The 7,215-nt window shown below is 33.0% G+C and overlaps 1 long non-coding RNA gene across 1 annotated transcript in view; it reads right to left on the bottom strand.

Annotated features, from left to right (window-relative positions):
* Positions 1 to 5,599: 5,599 nt before the first annotated feature.
* The window catches only part of LOC103593942, a 6,586-nt gene continuing 4,970 nt past the window's right edge, over positions 5,600 to 7,215 (bottom strand). Inside the window, exons 2-3 of the long non-coding RNA XR_550798.1 lie at positions 6,412 to 6,485; positions 5,600 to 5,903 (exon numbers count right to left, since the gene is read on the bottom strand). This is a non-coding gene — a long non-coding RNA (uncharacterized LOC103593942). The remainder of the gene's footprint in view (positions 5,904 to 6,411; positions 6,486 to 7,215) is intronic.

The following is a 7,215-nucleotide window of genomic DNA, read 5'->3' on the forward strand; positions in this document are numbered from 1 at the left end:
ACCTCAGAAGCAGTTTATATACAGAATATAAACACGAATGCAATAAAAATGTCCTAACATATATATGGTGATCAAGGAAACATAAGCCTATAAATTTAATGCTGATTTGATAACATGAAATCAATTAATGCAATGTATTTTACTGAGATTAAAATAGAGAAAGCACAATCATATCAATAATTTCAAAAATGTATTTGTTTTCTAAAATTCAACACCTATTTATTACAATAAATCTTAACAAAATAGAAATAAAAAAGGAACTTTCTTATCTTGATAAGGGTTTTCTATCGAAAAGTGTTATCAGTCATCAAATTTACTGATGCAACAGGATTATTCTCTTTAAAGTTAGGAATAAGAAAAGTATTTCAACCATCACCTTCTTATTCAAAATTGCCCTGATACTTCTAGCCAATATAATAAAATAAAATTATTGAGTCATAAAAATTTAAAAGAAATTTTTAAAATTGTGCAGCCTGATACTTCTAGCCAATATAATAAAATAAAATTATTGAGTCATAAAAATTTAAAAGAAATTTTTAAAATTGTGCAGGTGTGTGTGTGTGTGTGTGTAATAACTGACAATTGAAAATAAAAGTGGAGAATGCAATAAAATGTTTAAATAAAAAATTAACTTTAATTTTGTTTGTTTATACATCATTTATAAGATTGTGGCTCTTAATTAATCACACACCAAAACATATTAGTCATAAAAATTTAAAAGAAATTTTTAAAATTGTGCAGGGGTGTGTGTGTGTGTGTAATAACTGACAATTGAAAATAAAAGTGGAGAATGCAATAAAATGTTTAAATAAAAAATTAACTTTAATTTGGTTTGTTTATACATCATTTATAAGATTGTGGCTCTTAATTAATCACACACCAAAACATATTATCCAGGAATAGGGTCTAACTAACAATAAATTATAATGTAATGTATTATTTTTGAAATGCTCCCTGAATCGTGTTTAATAATTATTTTTCTTTTGTATATTATCCCTTATTCTCTAAAATATTTGACATTTAAAAAAAACAATTTAGAAGTTAAAAATTTGAGTATTATAAATTATATTTTTTGAGTTATAACACACTTGTCATCATTTGCCTCTAGTGAAAAACAATAGAAATGTTTCTAAGTGATAATAAAAATGCAATATTATTCCTTACAATAATCTTGAGGGTCTTCTATGTGTAGAATAGAAAATACCATGAATTTGGATTAAAAATGGGATTATAATTTTTGATTCTCCACTTACTACTTTTGGAAAGTTGGACTGATCATATCAGTTCTCTAGGTTTCACTCTCATCATCTGTCAAAGGGGTGGATTGAACTAGACTAGTGATTTGCAATTTTTTTTAATAGAAAAAATACTTTTATTAAAGATCAATTCATGCAACGGTTCAAAATAGAGAACATATATAGGCAGAAATCCTATTATTTGGAAATGTGCATTAAAAGCTCAGATTCTACCCACCCCCGACTCTACCTCCTGCTGGAGCTCCCACCCCCCACAACAAATACTGAAACAAATCCATTATACCTTAGGATCTTTTTTTATCATAGTAGTAAATAAATTAAAAGTTGTAAATCCACAAGAATAAGAAGAGCAGAAGAGGCAAAATTAAAAAGAAGGTATCAACAAAGTGTTAAAATCTAGGAAGTTTGTGGGTGAGTGGTAACTGTGTCAAGACCGCAGGACACAATGCAAGGAACAAAGCAAAAAATATAAAAGCCAATTTGTGCTGCAGAACCATGGAAAGTCACCAAGTTCCTCTTAAGTGATGAGTAGTTAAATCCACAGGTATCCTTCTATGCCTTACAAGGTTCCCCTTTATCCCAATGGAAAGATAAATTTCTTCCAGAAATGTTTGTTCAGTTGGGAATGGGGCTGAAACTTGAATTCTATATATAAGGATGAGGGCTTCTGCCCCAGCTATTTCCCAGTTACTTTCTCTAAGAAGGAAAGCTAGGTGTATCCCATCAAAGACGGAAAATTGACAATTTATCTTTTAGAAAAAAAAGACTAGTGTCAGAGAAAATGAACCACAGATAACTACATTTGTAAGGAATCAGTTAAAAAGCAAGCTTATTGCCTAATTTCCCTAAAATAAGGCCCAAATTTATTCTGCCAACCTTATGTAAATGTACCTACGCACTGGGCTTCTAATCAGTTGTTTATCTCACTCTCAACGTGAATTGACAGTCAAAGATCTATCCAGTATTTGAGGAAAGACTATAATATTAAATACATAGACCAAAGGAAACAAAAATGAAAATTCAAATAAAGGGTAACGACAATAATAGCAGAAAACAGCATAAAACAAGAAAGACAAAGTACGAAAAAGAGGACTAACCCTAGGGATTCGACTTCTGACTCATAACAATTTTAGAAAAAGGTGAATGAGAAAACAGAAATGAGGCATTTATCCCAAATTTATCTATTATAGGAACATTGATTTCCTATAATGTGAACTAAAATATTTATGCCAACATTCTTATTAATGTTAAAATAAAAGCCATATAGCTTGGGTTGGGGGGATAGAGGGAGATATAATATAGATAAACTTAGACCTAGATGTAGATATAGGTACATTAAGAGACGATAAGATCATTACAGATTACCAGGTGCAAATCTCAGGGAATGCAAGAGCCGGGAGAGGTGTAAGCTGAACCCTAAATCACTTTTGCTTTGAAGGCATTTACTGATCAGAGGAAATTTAAGCAATGATTTCAACAATGTTGCAGAATGACGGGTAGAAAAATCAAAACTCAAGACCCATATGAAGTGGAATATCTAATGAAGACTCCTGGTCTCAGTAAGCTGGGACCACAAAAGGCTACGCACTCAGATTAAGAATGAATGAGATATGGGCACTCCATGAACACTACCAGCAGGACAGAAGAAAAATGTATCTTAACAGTGACAAAGGAGGCAAAAAAAAAAAAAAAAATTCTATAAAGGTATGGCCACAAGCAACTCTTGCATAGATTTGCAACCAGATTTATACCACTGGGCTGTAGGGAAAACTGAAGTTAGGCATTTAGTGTAATGTAGTTTCACACTAGACTTTCTCCAAAGCAAACAAAATTCTCTTTCCTGATAGAAAATTTTAAAAAGCATCAAATAGAATTTATAAGTATTCAAAATAGAATAACCAAAATTTAAAAACTCAGTTGACAAATTTAACCGCCAGTTTTATTGAGGTGGAGAAAGAATTTGTAACTGAAAGATTGATTAGAAGGAATTAGCCAGAATGTCATATAGAGAGAAAGATAAGAAAAAAGAAAAAGGAAATGAAAGAGTGAGAAAGACTGTGAGCACAGAGGGAGCAGATCTAATGTACAATGCACTGAAATTCAAAAAGAAGGGGAGAGAGAATGGTCGGAGGCAATATCTGAAGAAATAATAACTAGGAATTTACCAGAGTGATAAAAGACCAATCTAGAAATTCAAGAACTTGCTTGAGTCTGAAGCAGAATACATTTGTTTTAAAAAAGTTCACAGCTGGCCCCATCATAGTAAAACAGTAAAACACCGAAGATAAAGAAAAAAATCTTACAATGGGAGTATACAGGTGACTTTTTAATTTCAAAAGTGGAATCCAGAACACAGCACAATGATATCTTCAGTGGGCTGAAGAGAACATTTGCATCCTGAAACTCTAAATCCAATGCAAATATATTTTTAGAATGATGATGAAATAAAGCCATTTTTGCACAAATGAAAACCTGAAGAATTTGTTAATGCCAGAAGCCTGTTAAAAGGCATGTTAAAGGATGGACCACATACAGAAGGAACTTGGTCATAGATGGCAAATCAGTGATGCAAGAAGAGATCATGTACAAAGTAGGTGGTAAATACATAGATATATCTAATTTAGTATTGACTCTATAAAACAATAATGATCTCATGATCTGTGGCATATAAAATACATTAGAAATAAAATACTCAAAAAAATTACATGTAGCTCAAGAGTTAATGTGTTCTTATGTCTTTGTATTATTAAAGAATTTTTGCCGCCTTTAGAATTTGACATTGATAACCTAAGAATGCAGGTTTTAATTTCTGGAATCATTACTAAAAGAATAGAAACAGGGTATTAACTCTGAAAACTAGTAAAGGGAAATTGAAAATATAAAAATATGCAAAAATATACAAAAGAAGGAAAGAAGATAAAAAGAAATGTAAAATGGGTGAAACAAACTGCAAGGACAAAATAAGAAGTTTTGCTTAAACTGTGTTTATTGTGGTTACATTGAATTAAAATTGTTAAATATTTCTAGTTAAAAGACTCTTAAACCAAATATATATGTTTACAAGTGTATAAAACGTGAAGGTGCAAAACAGCTAAAAGTCAAAAAGTGGGAAATGTTATGGCATGACAATATTACACATAATGAAGCTAGTGTTCTTATTTTAACATCAAAAAATAATAAAGCGAAAAGCATGATTTGAAATAAAGATAGACGGCTCTTAATGATAAAATGTTTTAAGTCACAGAGGATAATAATTTTGGATTTATATCCATCTAATGATAGATACTCAAAGTACATATAAAGTACCGTTTAATAGAACTTTAAGGCAAAATGTATAAATTCACAACCATAATGAGAGAGTTTAACAGCTTTTCTCAGGAATTAATAGAATAGGAAACAGAATCCTATGGAACAATATGATTAACAAAAATGATGTAATGAGCCTATACAGAACATGGTAACGACCAACTGAAGAATACATATTCTTTTCTTTTTTTTTTTTTTTGTCTTTTGTCTTTTTCCGTGTCCGGCAACGGATTGCAACCCTCAGTGTTGCCCCCGTACCGGACCGGGGACTGGCAACGGGATCGCAACCCTCGGCGTCGCTCCCGCGCCTCGCTCAGCCATTGAGCGGGAACCGGTCTGTATGTGGGATCCGAACCCTCGGGCGGGAGCGCCGCCGCGCTTCCCAAGCGGCGCACTATCCAGTGCGCCACCGGGCCAGCCCCATATTCTTTTCAAGCACAGATAGAACATTTGCCAAAACTAACCATGTATTAAGCCATAAAGCAAGCCTCAACAAATTTCAAGGTCCTCTGCTGACCAAGTTCTCTGACTGAAAGATAACAAATGATTAACTAAATGGTTGCTAGAAAATCCCCATATATTTGAATACACAGCAATGCAAATGAATCAAGTACATTCATGTACAACAGTGCACACACTTCTTGTAAGCATAATGTTGATTTAAGTAAGCAAGATATATATGAAGGATTTCAATGATCTGAAGTTCAAAATAGTCAAAACAAAACCATACTGTTTAGGGAAACAATAAATAGGTAGTTAAACTGAAACAAAAAAGGAGAAATGATTTTAATAAAAACGTCTAGAGAGTAGTTACCTCTAGATGGTTGGATGAGAAAGGTGTATATGCTGGGGCCTTCTGGATGTCAATGTTCCATATGTTGACCAAAGTGGGAATTGGGAGGATACTCACTTCATAGTTATTAATTAGGGTCTACGTATACATTCATGTAACTCTTTGTATGTTCGTTGTATTTCATAGGAAAAATGATATAAAAAATAAAATGAAATAAATAAATTGCATTTTGATATGAATTATTGGGGAAAAACAGTGACTTTGTCTTTGATCCAAAAGATTTTTTAGAAATGCAATGATCTCCTATGATAATTCTACCAAAGTATCTCAACATTCAAATTTACACAATGTCAGATTAGTCAGGAAAGAGCTCACTGCTGAAAGAACCTCAAATTCTTCGTGGCTTCTAACTATAGAGTTATTTCTTGCTCATGTCATACCAGTGTGAACGGTGGTTCTCCAGTAGGTGCAGTTACCCTGGAATCCAGGCTTCTCCTGTGCACAGGCTCCACTATGCATAGGGGGCTTGGAATCTACCACTGGATTTTCTATGTTCAATTTTCAAAGTAGGGAAGAAAGGAGAATACAGAGGATTATTTGGGAATTTATAAGGGTCTGTACATCACTTTGCCTCACATTCCACCAGCCAACACTGAGTCATACGGCTATATCTAACTGCCAAGCAGGCTGGGAAATATAAAGCAAATTATTCTCAGCTGGAGGAGGGGGATTATTTATGAACATTTACCGAGTATCTGCCATGATTAATATCTGTCACACTTTTAATTCTGAGGAAAAATATTTCCTATCCTAGAATTCTGTACAAACCATACTGTAAATTAAACTTGATAATAATTAATAGACAGACTTTCATAAGGCCTCTATTTTACTCCTTGAAGACACGTCCCAAAATATAACAATTCTTATATTCAACAATTCAGTACATATACAATGAAAAAAGCAAAGGAAATACAAGGGTTCTTCAAAAAGTTCATGGAAAGATTCATATTATCTTTTAATTTTATTTTTCTGTGACCTTTTGGAGTACTGTCGTACCTGAATGATGGTGGAGCAGACTTTACGGTGACCATGGTGTAGCAGGTTTCAAGAGCAACCGATAAAAATAGAGGCTGAAGAACAGAAAGAGAAGGTAGGAAGTATTTCTACACACACACGTACTGTGCATATTAAATGTGTCTATATATGTATTTGACCATTGGAATTGTACAGTTTTTACAAAGCGATGGAGGAAATAGTATTAAGCTTAAAGATAATTGAGCAAATAAATGAAATAATTAGTAACAATGGAAAAATACATAGACAGACAAATGTCATCATAGGTATTTTGTGGCTTAGCCATGAATAGTATATTCAGAGTCACAATAATGTCAGCCACTGAATATAGATTTAGCCAAAATACTGTCTACAGCAATACTGGGAAACTGGGGAAAGGAGATGTGTGTGTGGTCTGATTGTGAGAATGCTGATTCCTCATATGTGAACACTAATTAAAATACCCAGGTAATTATTTCTGTTCTTTACCTTTTATGTGACTATTGTGCAGTATGCTAATTTACGATTGAGCACAGCCTGGAATGGAACTCAATTAATACCCATTAGGAACTGTGTTATAACCAGCACCCAGCACCAATGGCGTTTACTTAGAGTCTCTCAAAAGAAGAAAATGCTGGGAACATAAAAAGAAATTCACACAATCATCAATCATTAGAAAGAACTGTTGATTTTCCTATATAATTCCTTTGCAAAGTTTAGTATTGATTCCATCTGTTGTTTTAGAGCTTTGTCCCCGAGCCAAATAGTGATAAATGTGTTATTTTTAACAGGTCAGTACGGGAACTA

The sequence above is a fragment of the Galeopterus variegatus genome, unplaced genomic scaffold (assembly GCF_000696425.1).
Source record: "Galeopterus variegatus unplaced genomic scaffold, G_variegatus-3.0.2 Scaffold1446, whole genome shotgun sequence".
Classification (NCBI taxonomy): Eukaryota; Metazoa; Chordata; class Mammalia; order Dermoptera; family Cynocephalidae; genus Galeopterus; species Galeopterus variegatus.